Below are 25702 nucleotides of genomic sequence, written 5' to 3'. Positions count from 1 at the left end.
TCGAGCTTGACAAACCAAATTTGACCTATTTGGAAAAATGAGGAACTGAGAAGAATCCAACTTGACAGATTCAAAGGACTGAGGAAAATCAAAATGGACAGATTTACCATCTTTACTCTCGGATGACCCTGGTTTCAACCAGAATACAAATGCTCTGGGCATCAGGTCTCCAAGCAGCACCCCCTGATTGGGAGCAGAAGTGGAAACCCCTCCACGCATAGGCTGCAGGTGGCTCCAGACTTTTTTCCTGCAGTTTCCAGAGACTCCCATGTTTCATTACCCCAAAACCAATTATGCATTTTCCCTCTAATGGGTTTAATGCATTTTACCTTTTAGAATACAAACAAATCTCTAACCCTCTAAAATGCTGAGGGAGACGGGTCCAGAAATTTTAACCCAGGCTCCTCAAATGACTTCTCCACCTTGTCCCCTCCAGTTATGGGCCTATTCTCATATTTAAGGATGCTTTTAGTCATCGTTCCATAAGAAATTACCACTTTTTGCTCACATGCTTTAAAGTGGGGGGCTGAGGTTATCATACAATGCCATTGTGGAATTGGTGTTTTCTTGATGACGCCTCTGTCTGTTTTCAGTCATCAGGAAATCTGCTTTCTAAACTAATGAATGGCCCTCTCCAAACCACTATGCAATATGGAGAAGAATAAATGCAACTGTCTGCTCCCCACTTGGTTTGCTGGCCACTTTGCCATATCTAACCCATCACTATCTTTCAGTAAATATTGGGTGCTGCCAAAGGGAAAAAAACAGCTGGAAATCCTGTTAACAATTTGTTATCCTTTCTCAGAAAAAGGGGAAAAAAGCCTTTGGGGGCTTCAGAAAATCTCTTTGCTATAACCCTCCCTCTTAAAATGTCTCCTTTTGTGGTGTTCTGCGGTGTGTTTATGAATACTCAGAGGCTTACGTGTCTGAGTACAAATTAAAATGAACATATTCATAATGTTTTTATTACATTATATTAATAATAACCAATGTGGTATGCAACAGCGTATTTCAACCTGCCTTCCAGCTTATTGTTCAACAGTAAAATGACAGCAACATTAAAGGCTCTGATGGTAGAAGATGGAAAGGTTTCTGATATTCACCAGTCCAAAACATTGTACAACTATTTTCTGGTGTTTTAAGAAGAAAAAAAGCAGAAGATCCAGTGAAAAGATATATGAGGTTTATAAATAAACCATATTGTCATCTGGACTTTTGTACAATGTATGCATGCGTGCATGCATGTATGTATATATGTATGTATTCATTTATTGATTTATTTTAATGTACATTACTGCCGAACTCATCATCATGACTTTGGGTGGCTAACAATAGTTAAAATGGGCTAATTAGTGGTTAATAACAGTTTAAAAACACAAAATCACAATAACAAGAAAATATCACAATAAATACAAATTAGCTGCCAAAGTAAAAAAAAAAACACACCAGAACTCTCCCATTGCTCTACAGCACAATTCAACTCCCATTCATGAATCTGATCTCAGGGGTGGGGGGGGGTGCAGCTGGGAGGGATGAGCAGGTGCCAGAACCAATTTCTGTGAGTAAACATAGAAATTGAAATCAGAAGCATCTTAGGAGAGTCCCTGAGAGTGTTAGCCTTGAGATGATTAGACTGAAATGATAAAACTACGATTGCTCTTCCCAAAGCATTTGTAATTCTACTATGGGCCATCAGTTATAAAAATCCATTTACCAGAACATCAATTTAAGATTGTGCTGCGGGCCTTGGATATATTATTGTTCAACAGAATTAGAATAAAGCCAACAGCATTGATCCATATTGCAGAAAACCATTTGATATGGTCTTTCAGCCAAAGCTGAGCTGCAGGGTCAAGATGAGCAGTCTAGAAGAACACTAAAAGTGATTAATAATCCTCTACTGTTCAAGAGTGCATCTTCCAAGAGAGCTTAAATCCTATGAATACTATTAATAAAAGATGCAGATGTATCCTTTGGTCACTGGCACTAACTCATAAGATCATCTGTCAACCCTTCAAAGTAGACCAGACTAAGAAACAAAAGTCATGAATGCTAAAATGATTTTTTTATTAATATAAGGTTACAGTAACAAAATCTTTGAAGTTTGAATGCATTTCTCTTCCCGTTATCATCATCATGAAATTAGGGAGGGCCTTGTCTGAGAGGCTTACTTAGATTACAGTTCTGCCCCAGTCTCAGATGACTTTTATCTGACAAATGGTAGCAACTCTTTCTCCTGTTCCCCAAGGTTATTCCTTCTTTCCATTTCACCATTACAGCAACCTTTAGAATTCATCCTTTAGAATCAAGAGGCCATATTGCTTTGTGGGGGGGGGGGGAAATTGAAGAAATGCTTCAGTCAACACATAGCTGATGCAAGGTATTCCTTGAAAAATGTGCACTGGGAGAAGGAAAATATAGCATTCAGTAATTAACACCATTATATGCAAATCAGAAATATCCTAAGCATAAACCACCATTATAACTAGACCTAATTGCAGGGGTTTTTGTATGAATATTAAATCACAACAACTTCCAGTGAGCTCTGGAAACCCAATGAAAGTATCTTGAACAAGAAGTTACTATAATTAGGACGTAAAGACCAAAAATGCCATATGAGATTCCTGCAGTGTGGCCATGCCAACATAAGGACAATGGACATGTCAGACTCATACTGCATGGTTTAGAAAAGTTGGGTTGCTATATCCAGAACAGAGGATAATAAGGCTTTGGGAAAGAGATGTTACCCTTCTCATCTCCCTTATACCCAGCCAACCAGCCAACCTTTCTATCTCTCTCTGAGGATTTGGAGTAGGCTTCAAAAGGTCATGCAGAGAAGGCAGCTTATTCAGGTTTGAGACTGATGGCACATAATTCTGTAGATTGTTGACATTAAGTTACCCAGGGGCGGGGGCGAAAGATGGTGAAAATAAGTATTTGAGAACTCCTTTTTGAGGGGTTTAGAAAATAGACTTTTTTAAAAAGAGAGAGAAAATCAAGCGTCAAGAATGAGCTCTGCTGTCCCAAATCCAAAAGTAAGAACTAGCTGAAACTGATTACAAACCAAGATTTTATTTCAAGATAATCCTTTGGAGAGGTCTTTAAATAGTCCTATTGTGGGTTAATTGATACACAGGGCTACTGTAAAGCTTTTCAATTTGTGCAAACATTTGGTTTTGAGAAGGGGAATTGTTGTGTATGTACATAGTTATTAACAAGGGAATTGCAGCCTGCAGTATTTGCTGGATTAGAGCGGGAGATTCTGCTGCAATCATTGGCTGCAATGAGCAAGAAGCGGGAAAATAAACGCTGCTGATTGGTTACAGTTCAAACAGTTCCACTATAAAAGGTTGCAACATTTGACAGTTGCTAGTAGACTTATGTGTATTCAATAAACCAGTTATTACTAAACTGCTCTGAGTCCTCGTCTATCAGAACCAAACAAATTGGCGACGAGGGTGGGATAGACAGAAGACCAGAGAATCGTCGATTTGTTGCGCGAAGGCGGCAAATTTGAAAACGTGTCACAGTCAACCGAGCGGCCGCGGCGAAGAGAAATTCTCCGAATGGCGCAAATAGGGTCATTGAAGGAATTCGACCCAAACTTCCCCGAGGATTGGGAAGAGTACATCGGACAAGTAGAAGGGTTCCTGTTAGTGAACGGAATCACTGACGACAGGAAAAAGGCGGCAGCTTTATTAACGATTTGCGGCACACCGGTCTACAGAATCGCTGTCGGACTGTGTCAACCGCAACCAGTCTCTAGTGTGCCTTACGCCGACCTTTTAGCCAAATTAAAGGTCCACTTCACGCCTAGAAGATCGGAGCTGTTCTGGCGCCGCATCTTCGAGAAAAGGAACCAGAGACCGGGTGAATCCATCCAAAAATTTGTCGCTGCCGTCAGGGAAGCCGCAGTACGATGCAAGTACGATAACTTAGAGATAAGAATTCGGGACCGAGTCGTACTGGGCTTACGAGATGAACAGCTACAAAACCGAATAATTGCCAAACCCACCGGCGATCTGCAGGAGGTGATAGACGAACTCCTAACGTATGAGTCTACCGGGTATCGCGACCCCCCCCGCAGTAGCATGGCAGCGGCGTCAGAAATCAACCAGGAAGGCTATGTGGACTGCGGGGAGGTGGATCAGCAGTGGGAGGACGAGATCGCCGAAGTCTCAAGGCGATTCGGTAAAATGGCGCCAAGAATGACCAGAACTGAGGGGCCCGAGCCTAACCGCCGGCAACAACCCGCAACGCCGCAGAGACAAGCGACCGGGGCACAACGACCTTGGAAGGACACCGCAACCCGACCAAGAGACAACGACAGCCAAAACCGGTGTGGCAGCTGTGGGGGCAACCATCCCCGTGCATCTTGCCGATTCCGGAACGCAAAGTGCAGGGCCTGCGGGAAGACCGGCCACATCCAGGCCATCTGCAGGAGCCGCGCTCGAGATAACCGCCTTAACGAAGTGGATGTGTGGCCCGAAGGTAAGGTGACCCCTTACTTAAGTGGCAAAGAGTTCCCTAGATTCAGGGCTAGAATTCCTAACCTAGGGGAGGTGGCAGGTGTCAGTCACAGGAGGACAGGGAAAAACAGCAATTTTCCAGATGGAAAATTAAAAATCATAGTCCATCTGCAAGGGGTTCCTTGCAGAATGGAGATAGATTCTGGAGCTTCAGTGTCAATAATCTCCAGTGAAACCCTGGAGAGAATTGAACAATTAAGTGGAAGAAAAATTCCACTAACTTCAACAAATATCCAATTAACAGATTTCCAGAAAAGCCCAATAAAAATAAAAGGGAAAATCAGTCCTAGAGTTCAATTTAAGAATTTTAAGGGGGTCTTAGATTTAATAGTTACTGAAGGGCATAGGACTAGTCTAATTGGCCTTAACTGGTTCCCTGCCCTGGGCATTTGGGTTGGGGGAATAAATTCAATAATTAAAAATAAGACCCTCCAATCAGTCTGCAACGAGTTTGCAGACGTATTCGACGGGTCTCTTGGTAAATACAAGGGCCCCCCAATTAAATTTAACCTAGACCCATCCGTGAAACCCATCAGGCTTAAGGCCCGAAGGGTGCCTTTCGTGCTGAAGGGAAAAATCGAGGCCGAGCTCGACCGGCTTGTAGGCCAAGGGGTACTAGAACCCGTTGAGGGAGGCCTGTGGGAAACGCCGATTGTCACACCCCTCAAACCCAATGGGGATGTGAGAATCTGCGCTGACTACAAAGCCACCCTCAACATTGGAATGAAAAAACATGCTTACCCGGTCCCGACGGTGAAGCAGGTCCTCGCGACGATCCAGGACGGCGCCATGTTTGCCAAGTTAGACTTGGCGCATGCGTACTTACAATTGACTGTTTCTGAAGAGGCTGCAGAAGCACAGACGATCGTTACCCACAAGGGGGCGTTCCGGGTCCACAGACTGCAATTCGGTATTGCAGCAGCTCCAGGCATCTTTCAAGAAGTGATGGAGAGGACCTTAAAGGGCATACCTGGTGTATGCCCTTACTTTGATGATGTCCTGATAGCTGGGAAAGATGAAGGAATGTTAGTGGAACGACTGGAACAGGTATTGGGAAGGTTCAGAAGGGCTGGACTAAAACTAAAAAAAGAAAAGTGTAGCATTGGGGTTAAGTCCACTGAATTTCTAGGGTTTAAAATAGACAAGAATGGAATTCACCCTACCCCTGATAAAATCAAGGCAATTAAATTGGCACCAGAACCAAAAAACAAGGCAGAATTACAAGCCTTCCTTGGTTTAGTAAATTTTTACCACACATTTGTGCCTCACAAAGCTGCCATTGCAGAGCCTCTCCATAGGCTCTTAGATAAAAAAACCCCATGGCAGTGGCTTAACAAACATAGGGTGAGTTTCCAAACATTAAAAGACATTCTTTCCAGCCAATCCACTGTAACCCATTTCATTGAAAATAAACCCATTTACCTAGCATGTGATGCTTCACCTTATGGTGTGGGGGCCGTGATCAGCCATTTAGACAACCATGGAATACAAAGACCAATTGCATACTACTCTCGGACACTGACCAAAGCTGAGAGAAATTATGCACAGATTGACAGGGAAGCATTGGCAATTGTGGCAGGAGTTAAAAAGTTCCATGACTACCTGTATGGTAGGAACTTTACTATACTAACTGACCACAAACCCCTGTTGGGACTATTCACCACGGATAAACAGACTCCCCAAATCATGTCACCCCGAATGCTGAGATGGTCCATCTTCCTCTCAGCATATTCGTTCTCTCTCCAATACAGACCCGGCAAGGACATGGGGCACGCGGACGCTCTGAGCAGGTTGCCCTTAAACATAACTGAGGATGACCCTGCCCCTGTGGGGCAAATAATGTCCCTACATGACATCCCGGACTGGCCCTTAACAGCCAAGGATATAGCTGTGGCAACAAACTCCGACCCAATTCTAAGGAGGATATTGGCTTGGGTTCTAAGTGGGTGGCCTAATACCAATCCGGATGCCAAATACATCCCATATGTCAGAAGGAAAAATGAACTATCAGTTCATTTGGGATGTTTACTGTGGGGAAACCGCGTGGTTATTCCTGAAATCCATAGGCCTGCTATCCTAGTAGAATTACACGAGGGTCACCCAGGGGTAGTACGCATGAAGGCGTTAGCTAGGAGCCACTTATGGTGGCCAGGTTTGGACAATAACATTGAGGAATGTGTTGCCAATTGCCATCAGTGTCAATGCTCTAGGCCTGAACAACAACACATCCGCACGCATAAATGGGAGTTAGCTAGGAATCCGTGGTCCAGGATTCATATTGATTTCGCTGGGCCCTTCCAAGGGGTGACATTTTTGGTGGTTGTGGACAGTTTCTCCAGATGGTTAGAGGTAGTACCAGTCAGTTCCATGACTTCCGGTAAGACCATACAGGTATTAAGGGGCCTCTTTGCCACTCATGGGTTACCTGATATACTTGTGTCTGACAACGGGCCACAATTCACATCTGTTGAATTCCAGGATTTCCTCAAGGCCAACTCGATTAAGCACAAGACATCAGCACCCTTCCACCCATCGTCCAATGGCTTGGCTGAACGTAACGTGAGGACCACGAAGGACGCATTAAAAAGAATCATCCGAGGTGACTGGCATCAAAGACTGGCCGAGTTCTTGCTGACCCAACACTCGACCCCATGTACTGCCACCGGCAAAAGTCCAGCTGAAATGAGGTGGGGTAGAAGACTAACCACCAAATTGGACAGATTACACCCAGACAGACTTCCACCAAGTGCTGAATTGGACATTCCTAATAGAACATTCAAAGTGGGGGATTTGATATGGGCCAGAAACTATGCATCTGGGGATAAATGGATCCCAGGGGTAATTACTGAAATTCTGGGGCCCCTGTCATACACTATTGAGGGGGAAGGGAATTGGAGCAGCAAGAGACACATAGATCAGTTAAGAAAGAGAACCAGTGGATGCGTACCAGAAGAAGGGGATCAAAACAGATTTGTGGGGAACAGTACATTCAGGGTCAGTGATAACAACACGCCGGGTAGTGGGGAAGCCGAATTGCAAGATAACTCAGCCTCTGATAACCAACAGCAACAAGCTAGGCAGTTCAATTGGGTAACACCCTTGAGGAGTAGGCCAGCCACTACTGATCTTCAAACACAAACAAACACAAATTCACAAATTAGCAATTGGGAAACATCAGAGTCAGGCAACCAAGAGTCCAGGTCCAACACAGACAATCAGCCAAGCAGACTACCTGGTAAAGGTGTCCCCAGCTGCCAGGGCAATAGATACCCTTCTAGGATTCACAGGCCTCCAAAATACTTAAAAGACTTTGTTCACAAATAACAACAACTGGGGGGTAAGGGGTGTTGTGTATGTACATAGTTATTAACAAGGGAATTGCAGCCTGCAGTATTTGCTGGATTAGAGCGGGAGATTCTGCTGCAATCATTGGCTGCAATGAGCAAGAAGCGGGAAAATAAACGCTGCTGATTGGTTACAGTTCAAACAGTTCCACTATAAAAGGTTGCAACATTTGACAGTTGCTAGTTGACTTATGTGTATTCAATAAACCAGTTATTACTAAACTGCTCTGAGTCCTCGTCTATCAGAACCAAACAGGAATTGTATGTTGCACTTAGTTATCTGTGGAGATTAAGATGGTTAAAACTCACAATCCAAACTTCTCTTAGATATGAAACTCACTGTGTCTTTGGGCTAGTCACTGCCTCAGGTCCCTTGCTGAGATAATGTGGTTGTATATGAATCTCAAACTGTGACATGTGCTGAGAAGATGTTCCTTTTCTAAGTTGCAGTGGTGACATTACAATAGTCCTGGATGGAGCAAATTGGATAAATGTGCAAAATGCCATTTCCCTTGCTAGATGTCAGAGAAAAACTGGGAAGTAAAATGGGGAATTATTCTGGAATCCCTATGTGGGGTAAAAGAGGAAGAAGTCTCACACACACACACACACACACACCTTGAATTCCATTAAACTTCATCTAGTCTGACATCAGTCTGAGAATATTCTTGTGTTATAGGCTCATAAAGTAACTAATTGAGCTCTTCATGTGTAGATTTGGTTATTCATGCCTGACATTATCAGATAAAAATAGAGTTTGTCCTCTTTCTCAGATACCTCTCACTGGGTGAGATATCAATGCATTTCACCACTATAAGCTCTTCTACAGGAAAGGCAAAATATTAATGTAATACCTAAATAAAGAAATCCTACCTCACAATCCCATAATGAACTAAAAGGAAACATGACGTGTTAAAAGATTGTTTACACAAAGGCCTCGATTTTATACAATCAACCCATAAACAAATAACTTGGGTTATCGAGCCGATGAAAAATACAATAAATAAATCTGAGTCTCAATTTTCCATTTTGAAAAAAATTGATCCTGAGCTTGTAGAGCACTCTCTTTCTCTGACATAAATAGAATATTATACATCAGAGATTTCTCTGTTGCTTTCCAAGGAATGCAGAGAGAGTTTTGCCGGCTGTTGTCTTCAGGGCACCTGCTGTTTGTGTCATTTCTAACTAACTGCATGTGAGGATTGAGTAGGCGGTTCTTGTTCTTGCAATCACCCATGTTTCCCAACAGGAAAGAGACAAGTGCAAGTCTGTCGTCAAAGGCACAACGAAGATAAACAAACAGCCCTCTGCTTCTCCCCTCTTGTTGAAAAGGGGGCTGCCCGCATGAGGCTTGGTGCCTTCAAAACCTACTGTTTATAGGCCCCACAGCCCCAAGGCAGCTCCCTCTGACAACTCCCCTGAGAACATTCTTTAATTGGCAAGTTTTCAGATCTCCTCTTTCCCACCTTGCCGGTACCAACCCCAGTTTTTACACCTCAGCACAGAGATACGGAAATACATGAGGAGAGGGAGTTGTTCTGCATTCATAGATCCATCTCCCCAACTGTGCAACAGCTTGATGGCCACTTGAGAAATACAGTCTGGCATGTGTTTCCACAGATGGGAGCTTGGGTCATTCCCCACACAGCAGGTTCTGGTTCACACTTTGCAGGGCATTGTGTAGCAGCAATGCTTAATTTATACCGTGAAGTTATGATAGTGGTTAGTTACCTTCTGTTCTGCATGTGTGGGGCAGAGTGAGGGAGGAATATGAGATTCTCATCTAAAGTAATATGAACAAACAGAGTGTCTTTCCTATGAAGATTTTTTTTAAAAAAATCCATTTATATCCCGCCCTTCTCCGAAGACTCAGGGCGGCTTACAAGCTTAACAGTAAGATGACCAGGATTTAGTAGTGCTTACATATGGTGGGAGGCAGGAGAAAGTAAGTCACTTCAGCAAGCATTCAGATGCATTTTCAGTCAACCAACGTACCTCTTAGCCATTTTCATAGGGCTGAAGCTTTTCCAGTCAACCTCACTTACATTATTTTGGAAGAGAGAAAAAAAAGCTTTCCCAAATTGCATCATTATTGGTATTTGGATTACACTGGGCAGCTCAGGAGCACTTCTCTGGCCCACAGGGATGGGATATTTTCAATGAGGGGGATTCCTCACCACATCCTGCATCTCCCAGCTCCTGTGCTTGAACTTCAGTCATTCTTTTCTGCCTGAAATCAGCATGTCCAACTAATGTGGCATGGACAATTAATCTTCTTCCCTCACTCTCCATTTAGTTTTATCATCTTGGTCATGAGGTCTTCAAAGTCATGGGAATTTACAAATGCCTTGTTCTCAATTGATCTCCTTTCACAGGCATTCCTCCTCTATTCAGAAGACCTTCTCTGAGGTCTTTGTTGCTATGGCACACACAGTGATGCAGGGCTAAAGGTTTTTGTTTGCTTGCTTGCAAACTACCTGATAAAAATATGTAAACAGATAAATGCCAGGGGGCAGGATGCGAGCCAGTTGTTTTTCTCTTATTTTAATGGAAAAAGGATAAAAGATTTCTGTTACATCAAAAATTGAGACACCAAAGGGATAGAATCTCTGGGCAAGCTCAAAAGAAGAGCAACAAAGATGATTAGGGGACTGGAGGGTAAAACATATAAGGAACAGTTGCTGAAAATGGGTATGTCTAGTTTAATGAAGAGAAGGACGAGAGGGTGACTTGATAGCAGTATTCCAATATTTGAGGGGCTGCCACAAAGAAGAGGGAGTCAAGCTATTCTCCAAAGTGCCTGAAGGCAGGACAAGAAGCAATGGATGGAAACTAAGCAAAGAGAGAAGCAACCTAGAACTAAGGAGAAATTTCCTGACAGTTAGAACAATTAATCAGTGGAACAACCTGCCTCCAGAAATTGTGAATGCTCCAACGCTGGAAGTTTTTAAGAAGCGACTGGACAGCATTTGTCTCAAATGGTATAGGATTTCCTGCCTGAGCAGGGGATTGGACTAGATGACCTCCAAAGTCCCTTCCAACATCATAATCATCATCATCATTATTGATCATCACACAGTCAGCCAGATGTTCAGACTGGCTTTGGCATTTTTGTCTACCTATTGTGTCCTTACCAAGGACCTGGGATAGGCAGATGTGGATGTTTGATGGTATTACAGATATCGTCACAGGATGGAAGCAGTTTCTAGTAAGGCCGCCTTTTGCAATTGACTAATGGCAAATTTGTCAATGCCAATGGTGTTCAAGTGGTGCTACAGTTGTTTTGGGATTGCACCCAAGGCACCTATTACTATTGGTACTACCCTTGCTTGCCTTTGCCATAGTCTTTCTATTTCTGTTTGTAGGTCTTTGTATTTTGTTATCTTCTCCAGTTCTTTCTTGTCTATTCTGCTGTCTCCAGGCACTGCCACGTCCACTATCCAGACTTTTTTGTCTTTCTTATCGACAATCATTAAGTCCGGGGTGTTATGTTGCAGGTGCTTGTCTGTTTGAATTCTGAAGTCCCAGAGCAGTTTAACTTTATCATTTTCTATGACTTTATCTATGTTATGATCCCACCAGTTCTTGCTTACAGGCAAATGATATTTCTTGCAGATCTTCCAATGCACCATTGTTGCTACTTTGTCATGCCGCTGCTTGTAGTCAGTCTGTATGATCTTCTTGCAGCAGCTTACCAGGTGGTCCACTGTTTCTTCAGCTTCTTTGCATAGGTGGCACTGACTGTCTGTTGCTGTCTTCTCAATTTTGACTTTGTATGCATTTGTCCTTAAGGCTTGGTCTTGTGCAGCCAGAATTAGTCCCTCAGTCTCTTTCTTCAACTTTCCTGCTCTTAGCCTTTGCCAGTTCTTGTTATTATCTGCTTTCCCAGCTATTTTTTTAATATACTGGCCATGTAGTGCTTTGTCTTCCCATGCCTTCATTCTGTTCTTCATTTGGTCTTTCTTGTAGGCCAGTTTGGTCTCTCCAGTCAGTAAGCCTTCCTGATATACTAATTTCAGTGCATCTTCATCATTGTCCTTCAGATATTCTTCCAAAGCCATTTCTTCTTCTTCAACCATCTGATGTACTTGCAGCATTCCACTTCCACCTATTTGCCTTGGTGGTCTGTCAATGTCACTGCATGGATGAAGGGTATGGTTCATTTTTCTGGTCTTCCTATCCATTGCTTTTAATTCTGCTTGAGTCCAGTCCACTATTCTATCTGTGTATCTAATGACTGGAATTGCCCAGGTGTTGATTGCCTTCATGGTATTTCCTCCATTGAGTTTGGACTTTAAGATCTTCTTCACTCTCTTGATGTATTCACCTCTAATCTTTTTCTTGACTTCGGTGTGCTTGATGTTGTCAGCTTGAAGGATACTTAAGTATTTGTAGTAATCTTCCTCATCCAGACTCTTAATGTTATTTTCATGGGGCATCTTGATTCCTTCAGTTTTCACTATTTTTCCTTGTTTGAGAGTAAATGTGGCACATTTGTCCAAGCCAAACTCCATTGCAATATCTTGGCTATATATACAGACAGTGTTCAGCAGCGATTCTATTTCAGATGATGTTTTTCCATACAGCTTCAGATCATCCATGTAAAGGAGGTGGGATAGTCTGGCAGATGTTTTTGATGTTTGATAGCCATGTCCTGAGTTATTCAGTATTGTTGACAGAGGAAATAGTGCAATAACAAATAGTAGTGGTGATAATGAATCTCCTTGAAATATTTCTCTCTTGATATTAACCTCTCCCAGTCTTTCACCATTGACCTGCAACTGTGTCTTCCATTGTGCCATTGATCTTTGCACAAATTTTCTGATTTTTAATTATTATTATTATTATTATTATTATTATTATTATTATTATTATTATTATTATTATTAATAATAATAATAATTATTCCCACAGGTTTTTTTTTAATCCCATTTATATCCCACCCTTCTCCGAAGACTCAGGGCGGCTTACAATCTAAAGCACAAATCAACAGCTTGGAGGCAATTATTAGTTGACATTATTTAGAAGCTCTAAACTTGCAAAAAATAAGGCCATGGCCATTATTATAACCTATCGATATACAACATACATGTGAAAATGATTCGGTTAACTTGGAAGTAGTTAGAATTCATTTAGTACATGTTTTATAAAGGCTTTGAAAATGCTGTGTCTTCATAAGTTGGTTCTAGGAACCACTGGAGGAAAAAACATGTTTTGAAAAAAATCTTGTACAGCAGGTTTTTTCCAGTTATTGAAAGAAAGGCATGGTGGAATCTCTCAGGAATTGTGTACAAGTGTCTAGACTCTAGTGAATGTCAACCCTCTTGTATTTTTTTTTTTAGGAAAAGACAAATATTTCTTTCAGGCTACAATTTTCCCTACTCAGAATCCTACTGGACTGCAATACTACTGTTCTCTCACAAGCACATTTTTATTTTATTTATTTATCAAATTCCTATAACTGCCCGTCTCATGGACATGACTCTGGGCAGTCATGTCCAGTACAGAAAAAAAATCAGGTAAAACAAATATAAAACAGCAGTATAATACAAAAGTTTAAACAATCTAAACAGATATAGATATAAACAAGACTGCGGGAGAATGAACCAGCATTCTACACACAGTGTAGCTACCTAGTTAGCTCCCTGTTTCTCTGAGTTCTCAAGCCTGTTGCAGGTACCCAGTTTTGAGGGAAATCTTAATTGCCAATAGGATTGGAGCTAATATTACCTCAGGGGAAATGATGTTCCAAAGAGCATTCAAAAGCCCCACCTCCCAGGTCCCATCAGATGCAATCTTTAGCAGGCAAGACCCATAAAAGGCCCCTCCTAATGGACCTTTGTAACCAGAAAGAGGCAAATTCCTCAAATAACCTGGTCCCATGCTATGGAGGGCTTTAAAGGTCAAAAACAGTACCTTGAACTGAACTCAAAAGCAAACCAGCACCAATACAGATCATGAAGCAGAGGTGTAACATGTTCCATTCTAGGGACTCACATAACTATCTGCACCACTGCATTTTGTACCAGTTGAAGCTCCTAGAGGCTCTTCAAGGGCAGCCCCAAGTAGAGTGCATTACAATAGTCCATCTGGGAGGTAACCAGGGCATGAGTAGCATTTTCTCTTGGCAAAAATCCAATCTGATCCCATAGGAAATCAAGGTAGTATCTTACCTTCATAATGCCCAATCTAATATCCATTAGAACAGGGGGCCCCAACCTTTTGGGCACCAGGGACCAGTTCCGTAGAGAGAGGTTTTTCTGCAGACCAGGGGGGCGTGGTTTTGCATGCTGCTGCATCCTGGGGCTTCGCTTGTATGCATGTCCTGATTGCTGGCATGCTGCAAACCATTGCCAGTCCATAGACTGGGGGTTGGGGACCCCCGCATTAAAAGGATTAGGACTGCAACTCCAAGAATGGTCTTCATAGAAGTTGCAGCCTCAGCATGCAGAGAGACAGCTGGCATGTGGAAGATGGATGGGTTTTCTGTAATATCATTAAGAATAACCCGGCAGTCAAGATTCATGACTTAGATTCCCCATACAAATTCATATATTCACTGAATAATTGAACAAAAAAAGGTACAAAGAAGAAAACATATGGTTTCTCAAGCAAGGCTGTGAAGAAGTAAGAGAAGTTGAGATGAAGGAGGTAAATGCTTGATTCTTTCATTACCAAGAGGGATCATAATGTCAGCAGTGAAAGGATTCATTGTTTTTTGTCTTTACTTTTATCCATAATCCTACGAGATGATATAAAATCATCTTATCACTTCACACAGCACTTTGTTTTGTGTGAAGAAATGGCAACACATTTGACATGTATTATTGACAATGCATGATCTAAACAGTACATGAATCTCTTTGGCCTGGTCTGAAAGCAAACTAGATTTAAAGACATAGATTCACATGACCTTTTCCAAAGTAGAAGAATATTTATCCACTTCTGCTAAGCATCATGAAAACATACATTATATTTTTCTGAGTTTTTAAAAAGCAGCTAAAAGAATAGAAGTTATACTAGGGAAATCCTAAAATAATGTTGCCAGGTAATCACTCAAGATATAAACTGGGTTATTTTGCCCTTAAAGCTGTAGTTTACATGTAGTAAGATATAGAATTATATCTCCCCAAAAGCAGAAGGTAGCATCAGATTTGGAAGGGACTCCAGAGAACATCTAATCCATCTCTCAGCAGCTCTGTGTTTATGGTGTTTAGTAGCCAAGTGAAGATAAGGAAGTTCATGCTGGAATTTCAATGTACATATTCAAAAACCTAGCACATTTGATATATTCTGGTGTGAATGTTTATTGAGGGTGAGGCACTTTTATCCTTTACTGACAAGTTTATTTTATGAGATGACTTTATTAGAAAATTTATTTTCTTTGCTTTGTCTCCATTGCATCCTCTTTTACTTTTAAATAAAGAACATTTGCTCAGAGTCTGCTATGAAGAAGTGGTAGGAGACCATTAACATTCCTTGTTCTACGATCCCCACACCTTCCGTATTTGCAATGGGAGGACCTTTCTTGGCATATCATAAACATTTCTGGGAAAGGGGATGGGTTTTTATTTTGTTCAGAGGAAAAAGATAAGATCCAGCATTATTCGGCTTTTGAATGATCTACGGTCTGTAGTTGCTATTTTAAAAATAGAAAAATAAAATGTAATCACATTTTAAAGTTGCAGTTCTAAACACAAAAAACTTAGAAATCTCTATTTATTGACCTTTACTGCTAGACAGACATGCATAGAATTAAACTTTTAATATAAAATGCAGCTTGATAAATTTTCAGTTTGGTCTTCAGCCTTGTTCGTTCCATGTTATTTTTCCCATCTCTCCTCTTGCTGTCTTTTCACTATTAAATTGGAATTACAGGCTTCTTGAAGCAGTGCTCTTGATTTCTCCCTTTCCCCTTTTCCCTTACATATTATGTTGCATTGCATAACCAGCAAGTATGGTATCTTTCATACTAGGAACTGCTTAATATAACTGAACCTTAGTTACATCACTGCACACCATTGCTTTCATCTGCATAGGATCTGCACAGAGATAAAAGCAAACTGCTCACTGTTACAGCATGCTGGGTTTTGATTATTAGTGGCTGGAGCACAGCAAATATAGATAGTGCCTTTCTTTGCATAGAGGGGTTCCATCATCTAAATGCTGTGCTTCTATTTTGCAAGCACCAAACATTTGATGCCTGCCACAAACATCTTCATTAATGGCACAGAGGAAGTGGATAAGGGAGAAAGGTACTGAGCATTCTCTTTGCATATCAGAAAGCAGCATCATTAACATCCCAGCATTTGCCACAGCTCTCTGGATGTGAAAAGGTCACAAGCAGAAATACCCAGATTGTCACGCTGGATTCCTGTGCGTGGCAAAGAAATGACTGAAAATTAGGAAGGGGAAAAAAACTCTTGCTGTAAGAACAGGTTAACAATGGAAGCAGTTAGCGAGTGAGATAGAAGACTGGATGTGTTCAGAAGAAGGTTAGGTAGCCATCTGCCTGACATGGATTCCTACAATGAGCAGAGCTTGGACTCAGAGGCCTCCAGGCTTCTTCTGACTTTGCAATTCTATGGATTGTCTGCAGGAAAAATGCATGGGAAAAGTAAGGAGTCCAAAAAGGGTGGTGTAATGTAAATCATGGGATTAAAAAAAACAGTTGTTGAAAGCTGAGTGGTTCTCTGGTCATTATGGGCATGGTAGCATTGAGAGCTAGGAAACTGCTAACTGAACCAGTTGGTAGAGTGGATTTTCCAAGCAGTGACACTGATATCTAAGCTACCTTATGAGGATTATTCAAAAGATTAGTGCTTCCCCTCCAGACATGTCAAACTTGCGACATCACGCGATGTCACGTGATGTATTGGAACTTTTTCCCCATTGCCAGCAATGGGGTGGACGCGGTTTCCTTGTGACGCCTCCGGCCTGCGGGCAAGCAGTTTGACACCCCTGCAAGTGTTATATGGCTTGGAATTTAAGTAGTGGAAGAATTACAAATTCCTGTATGAGCCTCTCTCTACTCTTATTCGCTCTGCTTGCTTTGTAATCTGATTGGTTAAGGTGACACTAATGATCTTATTCATAAAACAAAAACTTATCATGACATTCCACAGAAGTAGAGAATAACATTAAAAGATACCGTAGTAAAGATGAGTTGAAAACAAAGAGTGAAAAATTATTGAAGAAGAATCAGAATACAGCTGGAAGGGACCTTGGAGGTCTTCTAGTCCAGCCACCCACTCAAGCAGGAGACCCTATATCATTTCAGACAAGTGGCTGTCCAGTCTCTTTTTAAAAACCTCAAGTGATGAAGCACCCACAATGTCTGAAGGCAAGCTGTTCCACTGGTTAATTGTCCTCACTGTTAGGAACTTTCTCCTTAATTCCAGGTTGCTTCTCTCCTTGATTAGTTTCCATCCATTGTTTCTTGTCTTGCCTTCTTGCTTTTATATTGATATAAAAGGTATTGAAAGCACAAAAATTGATTGGTTGATTTGTTTTGATACATGGTTTAACAATTGTCCAAAATCAAAACATGTTTTTTGGGAAATGCAAAGGGAAGCATATCATAATTTATTTTTAAAAATTATTTACTATTTTAACAGCTTTTTGTGGCTTTATGAAAGGTCTTTAAGCAACTCTCTTAAGCAACCCTGTTTTCTGCACAGTCTAGATGATGGCTAAGCCACAGATGCCATCTATTCAATCAGGTTGAATTTCCTATAACCCACCAAGTAGTAAATGGCATATTGCTATTAATTGCTGAGGGGGTGGGGGGAACCTGATTATGACAGAAAAGATAGCATGGATCACCATCTATGTATTTCTCTGGTGTGAATTGTCCAAGCTGGCTAAGTAGCTGTTTAGGAAGGCTAGGAAAAGTGCAGTTTTTATAAGCAGGAACAATTAATCTTCCTCATTGATTAGCCTTCAGGATGAGTATTTAGGTGAGAGAAATTGTAAGCAGTGTACCAGAAAATTGTGAGAGTGAATGTATGTCTGCACACACCTTTGTGCAAGGTAGCTGCTGGGCCTAGTTGATGTGAAAGACAGGAAATGAAAAGATTCTGTTAGTGTTTTATTCTTCCTTGACATTTAAGCCTGACCTGGAAGCAGGAGTTATCAGATTGGGACAGGGCTAACAATGGAAATGCATCCATTATGCAAAGATTACTAGTTGGAAGGAAATTTGGTTTCACAAGGGATTCATAGTTGAACTGTGACTTGGCAGATTTTTCTTGAGCTAATGACACCATCGGTTCTTTCAAAACATTTGCAAGGTCTTACAAATGCTACTGTCCAGCCAGATATAGTACAGGAAATTAAATGTTAGATTCCATTTCCATGTAAGGGAGCACTGAAAATAGAGGCAAGTCCTTCACAAATAAAGCTGTTTTTGCCTGTTTTTAATTAAATATCCAGGGGGTATTTTTTAAAGGAAAGCTAGATCTGCTCAAAGACAGAGACCTTAGCTATTCATTCAACAAAGTGGGCTTAGTTGCATTCCTCTGGCTATAGCCTAGACATTCAAAACCTGCCAACAGGTGTATTTGTTGGAATCTGAATTTAATTCTCAGTTCCAAGCCAGTCCTCTATGGTTCACAGTTTATGGTCTACAGCAGCTGGTTTTGTGTTGCTAAATATGGGGAATATGTCTGGTTCAAATCCTTGTTTTCACTGTCTTTCAGCAGACAGTAGAGCTGAAACAGTTTCTTCCTTCTTCCTTGCTCTTTTTCCTCTTGGTGACTGGAAGAATCTTTATTCAACAATCTTTTGTTTTGTTTTATTTTTCTGACCACCAAAAGAAAACTTTCCACCTCCCTCAAAGGAATAAGCAGCGTGTATGACAAGCCCTAAAAAGTCACCTCTGTTCACTAAAATACATTTGGATGTCCCAAATGTATCTTAGCATGAGTCCAGCATGGGAATTTATGAGTTCATTTCAAAAGGTGGAGGCTAATCATAGACCCAGAGCTCCTATGTGGTTTTCCCCTGTGCATCAGAGTCATATTTTGTAGGCATAATATGTAGTATATTAACATAACACTTTTTATTTTAAAAATATATTTTTTTCTAAAAAAAATATTTTGCAAATATTCAAAACACTAATGAGATGAAGAACAAACTGTGTGTGTGTGTGTGTGTGTGTGTGTGTGTTTTCTGAGGTTTTCGCGGGTGTTTGTATGTAGATCTTTGGTCATTTGGGGTTTTTCCCCAAGTAGAATTGGAGGTATCAGGGCAACGTTTTGACGAAATCTCATCCATCATCCTCAGGCTGGTGACTTCAGCTTCGTTCTTCTGGGAGACGTGTGTGATAGTGGCTGTTTTTTCTTCTTTTTTAAACTGCCAGAGGGGGTGTGTTCTGTGGGTGGAGGCTTGGCTGTGTTCTGATGGGGTGGAGGTGTGTTCTGATTGGGTGGGAGTGTGTTTTGAATATATATATGTTAAATGTTTGTTAAGCATTCAGAATACACTTGCTTGGTCCCAGGCTTAACAAACATTTAACACATATCACCCTTGCTTCTCAGCTAACAAAGAGAGAGAGAGAGAGAGAGAGCCTGTGGCCTAGTGGTTAAAACAAACATTTAACACATATCTCCCTTGCAATCTCAGAAGGGTATGGCTGACTGATGAGAACAAATAAGTTTGAAATGATCATATCAGTCTACCTTTATTCTTTGTTAGCAAGCCAAAAAATTTACATATATATATATATATATATATATATATATATATATATATATATATATATATATATATATAATTTGAAAAACTTAATCATAAAGAAGGAAAAATAAATACATTTCAAACACTTACTTCCTTTAAGAATCATAAGTGCTTTGTATTTTTTTAAAACAGCTAGCTCTTCTGGTTCTACTAAAGGAGAAGAGAAGAAAACTGTGCTAATGATGTGGTTCCTATAGAACCCTGAAAAAAACATACGCCTACTTTAATAAATAATAGGGAGGATCCGAGAGAAGTACATTGTCTGGTCTGAAACATTTTTTCCAAATCATTTCCAAAATATGCACACCCTTGACAATATTGGGTGGCAAAAATAAATGATAGATAGATAGATAGATAGATAGATAGATAGATAGATAGATAGATAGATAGATAGATAGATAGATAGATAGATAGATAGATAGATAGATAGATAGATAGATGATAGATAGATAGATAGATAGATAGATAGATAGATAGATAGATAGATTTTAAATAGATTTTAAATAATTAAGTAAAATCAATGGAATGCAAAGAAATAGTAACTTTAAATGGTTTACTTCATTTCTATGTCAGGTTTTCTGAGCAATATGTTTTCTACCCTCAGGACTCTTGACCAACCTTTCACAACCTGACATTCCTTAACTTTCCAACTAAATAGGACCAGAAGGAATCTGATTTTGCCACCTTACACACCTCTAGAGAGTGTCAAGTTGCAGAAAATACCTCTTGACTTTAGATTATTCTGTTTATGTTCTTTTATTCCAATGACATTAACAAAATTAGAATTCTGATTAGTTTCCTCTTTCATTAATCTCTTTCTTACCGCAGACTTTTTTTCCTCTTACTTTTTCTATGAAGTATAAGCAAAGAGTAATTTTATCTCTCATTGGTTGTAAGCTTGACAACAAAGTGTCATCTGTAAAGCCAGCGTCTGTTTCCCAGCATTCACAGCATACATTTAAATGAAGCCATAATACATTCAAGTTGGGGCTTTTTTAAAGTTTTGTCCCAATATTCAAGTTCTAACCGCCATTTGGTTATTAGCTGAGTGTCCTTTGAGCCTACACACAGATTTCTGCTTTGCATGAGGTGGTGAATTAACAATATTCTATACATTCCACTCCATAGGCATGAAGTGCAACAACATGTTTACTTTAATTTCTCTCTCCTTTGAGTGTATGTATTATTCAGATAGAAAGAGATGAAAGACAGACAGACAGACAGACAGATAGATAGATAGATAGATAGATAGATAGATAGATAGATAGATAGATAGATAGATAGATAGATAGATAGATAGATAGATAGATAAGATAGACAGACAGATAGATAATTGATGGATGAATAGATTCATTTATATATATGGAGAGAGAAACAGACAGAGAGACATAGTCAGAGACGAGACAGAGATAACAAGTTAAAATGTTATCAAGCTAGCTATTTCATCTGCTACCACATCTGCTTGGATTCATTGATCTTTTACAGTCATTTATAACAGTGAAAACATCTACTATATAAACTAAAACACCTTTTTTTTCTGTTCAATCATGTCCGGTTCTCAGAGACTGAGAACAAGTCTCTGCAGTTTTCTGGGCAAGCTTTTTCACAAGTGATCTTTCCTATTGCTGAGAGAAAATGACTAGCCTAAGGTCCCGCAGCTGGCTTTTGACTGAAGCAGGACTAGAACTCACTGTGCAATTGTTTCTAGCCTGATGCCTTAACCACTACATCAAACTGGCCCTCTAATACTTCTGTTAAATATTGGATTCAGGAACGCAGGAAGGACGCAGGCAGCACAGTTCGGCATAGCAACTCTTTATTGGTGTGAGAACTGAGTTGGGGAATAGGGGTTACCTATACTCTTTATATACCTGGCCAGGTACCCACCCAACCAATCAGTTTAAACTTGGCCAGGTACACACCCAACCAATCAGTTTAAACCTCCATTTCCCGCCGAAAACTTATCCCGGCCACAACAGTTTCGGTACAGCGCCACCTGGTGGTATTGGCTATGCTGCTGCTTAAGGTGCTTCTTTAAACCCATACATAACACTCCTTCCCCCTAAAAGAATGAACAATGATTTTGATACAGTGAACAACAACAACAATACTTCAATACAGTAACAACATGCTTGACAATGACACGTCGTGGTACCATGCCCTTCCGCTTCCCCTCATGACCGCACATAGTCGGCAAGATAGGTGGGTGGCCTATGAGTCTGGGATGACCGTCTTAGGGGCTCCCCCATCCTGGACAGCAGAATCAGTGGTTACGTCCAGGCTGGGCATGTCTGGTGGACCCACCCCAGAGTTTGACCCAGTGATCGGGTTGTCGTGCTGGCCCTGGTCTTGTTGTTGTCTGGGCCGGACAGGGCTCTCTGGAAATGGCTCTGGGTCCGTGAGGTCCTCCTCAGGCTCAGGTCCTGTTGTCTGTTGGTAGGGCTGGAAGTGAGGATTTGTGGCCGATGAAGGGTGGTCCTCTGGTTGGTTGTTCTGTGACCTTTCAGGAACCCGTTTCCTGACTTGGTCTATGTGTCGTCTGATCTAACAGCCCCCCTCCACCCCTACAATGTAGGATAAGGGGCCAGTTCTGTCAACCACCACCCTCAAAATCCACACATGTCCCGGACTGTAGTTCCTGGCCCAAACCAAGTCACCTGCGTGTAGTTCCCTCAGGGGTTTGGGTTGCTCTGTCTCTGAAGCCACTCTGTTGGGGTGTAGCCTGTCCAGTTTTGTGATGAGGCATCTGCCCCAAAGAAGTTCAGCTGGGCTCTTCTCCATGGCTGTGCATGGTGTGGTATGTTGTGATAATAGGAATTGTGCCAACCTGTGATGCCAGTCACCACTGATGATGTACCTCAATGCATCCTTGGTTGTTCGCACCATGCGCTCTGTCCATTAGTCGACGGGTGGAAGGGCGCAGATGTGATGTGTCTAATCAAGTTGGCTTTCGTGAATGCCTGAAATTCAGCAGCGGTAAATTGAGGCCCGTTATCCGATACCAAAACATCAGGGAGGCCATACATGGCAAAGAGCCCCCTGCGCACTTGGATTGTTTTGGCCGTGGTCATATTAGTGACTGGCACTACCTCTAGCCACTTGGAGTGACTGTCTACCACCACTAGGAAGAGCTGTCCTTGGAAGGGACCAGCGTAATCTATGTGGACCCTGGACCAGGGTATGTGAGTTTCCTCCCATTTGTGGACAGGTGCGTGGGGTAGTTCTGGCCTGGACCTTTGACAGGCATAGCACCTGTGTACCTGTTCCTCTATTTCCTTGTCTAGGCCTGGCCACCACAGGTAACTCCTAGCTAACACCTTCATCCGCACTATGCCTGGGTGCCCCTCGTGTAGGGATTTTATGACTCTGTCCCTCAGTTTCTCTGGAATGATGACCCTGCTTTCCCACAACAGGCACCCCTTATGGGCAGACAATTCATGCCTCCTTGTGAAGTAAGCCTGGAATTCCGGGCCTGGGCTCTTCTCTTGCCACCCCGTGACTAACCAAGACTGGACCCTGCTCAGGATTCTATCTGATGTTGTCTCAGCAGCTATGTCTCTTGCGTGTATGGGGCATTCGGGTAGCTCTTGGATGGCCAATATCTGCGCAGCCGGCACCAGATCGGGTTCCATGTTTGCCAGGGGTAGCCTACTTAACCCATCTGCATGGCCCATTTCTTTCCCTGGTTTGTGAACCAGTTTAAAGATGTATGCTGATAAGAATATGGACCACCTGAGCATCCTTGGGGACAGGATTTGGGGGGTTTGCTTGCCCGTGGTGAATAACCCTAGTAGCGGCTTATGATCAGTGAATATGGTGAATTCCCTGCCATAGAGGTAGTCATGGAATTTTTTTTACCACAGCCACTATTGCCAGGGCCTCCTTGTCAATCTGGGCATAATTCCTTTGTGCCCCTGACAATGTTCTGGAGTAGTATGCAATGGACACCTGTTCCCTGTTCCCCTCTAGATGGCTCAGTACTGCACCCACTCCATAGGGTGAAGCATCGCAAGCAATGCAGATGGGCTTTGATTCTATGAAGTGTGTGACCGTTGACTTGTTGGATAGTAAATCCTTTAAGTTTTGGAAGCTTTTTCGTGGACAGTGGTCCAGCTCCATGTAGCTTTCTTGTCTAAGAGCCTGTGCAAAGGCTCAGCTATCGCTGCCTTGTGGGGAAGGAAAGCATGCTAAAAATTTAACAGCCCAAGGAAGGCTTGCAGCTCCGCCTTGTTCTTGGGAGTGGGGGCCATTTGTATTGCCCTTACTTTGGATTCTGCAGGGTGAATCCCATTGGCATCTATTTTAAAACCTAAAAATTCAGTGGCTGCAACCCCAATGCTGCACTTGTCTCTTTTTAATTTGAGGCCTGCAGCGTGAAACCTACCTAAAACTGCCTTCAGTCTCTCTACCAACACTTCCTCTGTGTCCCCTGCGATGAGGACGTCATCAAAATAAGGGCAGACCCCTTGGATGCCCTTTAGTGTCCGCTCCATTACTTCTTGGAAGATTCCTGGAGCTACACTGACACCAAATTACAATCAGATCACTCTGAAAGCTCCCCTGTGCGTGACTATTGTTTGGGCATCTGCCGTCTCCCTGGTAACTGGCAGCTGTTGGTACGCCTGTGCGAGATCCAGCTTTGCAAAGATGGCGCCGCCTTGGAGGGAAGAGAGACGTGGCTGACTGTTGGGACCGGGTAAGCATGCTGATTAAGGGCCCGATTTAACGTGCACTTATAATCAGTGCAGATTCTTACTTCCCCATTAGACTTGAGGGGGGTGACTATAGGGGTCTCCCACTCTCCCCCTTCTACTGTCTGTAGGACCCCCTGTTCAACTAGTTTGTCAAGCTCTCTATCTTATGTTTGAGAGCAAAGGGGACTCGTCGGGGTTTGATCCTAATGGGTAGGATGCTGGGGTTCAGTTTAAAAGAGATGGGGGGCCTGGTGTACCTGCCTAATTTGTCATCGAATATGTCTGCAAATGCTTTGCAGACGGCTTCAATGCTGTTTCCCTGAGTCCTGTGGATGCCTGAGATTACTATGCCTAGTGCCTCAAACCAGTCTAACCCAACTAGACTAGTCCTCCGGCCCTCAACAACGAGAATATCCAAGTGCCCTTGGAAACTCTTAAATCCCACAGAAAGGGTGGCCTCCCCCTTGATTTTTACTGGGGCATTTTGGAAATCAGTGAGGATAATATTGGAGGGCCTCAATTTGGCCCACCGCTTGCTCTGGCCCCACACAAGTTTAAAAGTCTCATACGAGATGACTGAGACTGCAGAGCCAGAGTCAAGCTCCATTTTACAGGGAATGCCCTGTAAATGGACATCCAATTTAAGCTTGGGTTTGAGTGGCCGGTGGACTCCGGTGCGGCAGATAGCTCTCCAGCTTTCAAAAAATCCTATGGTGGTGTGTTTCGGGGGCCCCGTACCTTTCTGCAGCGCATCCTCCAGTTGTAGCTCATGGAGGCCGTCTCAGGAACGGCTACGACAGACCGCAGCGATGTGGCCTGTTTTTCTCCAGGCCTGACACGTGGCCGTCTGGAACTTACAGTTCACCCTCGCATGATTCCCGCCACAGCCAGCACACTTGGGGACGGTTGCTGACCTGCGCTGGTCCTCCAGTTTCCCGCAACGCTGCTCCAGTTGCTCCGGCCTTCGGCGAACCAGGTCAATGTCAGTTTCTTCCTCCGCTTCTCCACTCCTGCCATACGCAACATTTTTGCAGTGAATGGATCCTCCTGGGCTGCTGGGTTGTGGGGGCTGGACTGCATGTACTGTGCCACCGGCAGCCTCGTGGGCCAAGATCTCATGCTGAGCATCGTGGAGGGTCAAGTTGGGCCTAGCGAACAGTCGCTGTTGTAGGCGCTTGTCGCGTAGGCCGCACACGAGCTGGTCGCACAGCCTCTCATCCAGGTTGCTGAACTTGCATAGGCGTGCGGCCTCTCGCAAGGCTGCAATGAACTCTGACGCCGACTCGCCTGGCCGTTGAACCTGCAGGTTGAACTGGCCCTGCCAGGGCAGCTCAGACATTTGTGGCCTGAAATGTGCATTCAGCTTCTTGGCGAGGGCTTGGTATGCGACGGTCTC

Source organism: Vipera berus (genome assembly GCF_964194415.1).
Source record: "Vipera berus genome assembly, chromosome: 1".
NCBI lineage: Eukaryota > Metazoa > Chordata > Lepidosauria > Squamata > Viperidae > Vipera > Vipera berus.
Note: the sequence above shows the minus strand (reverse complement) of the source record.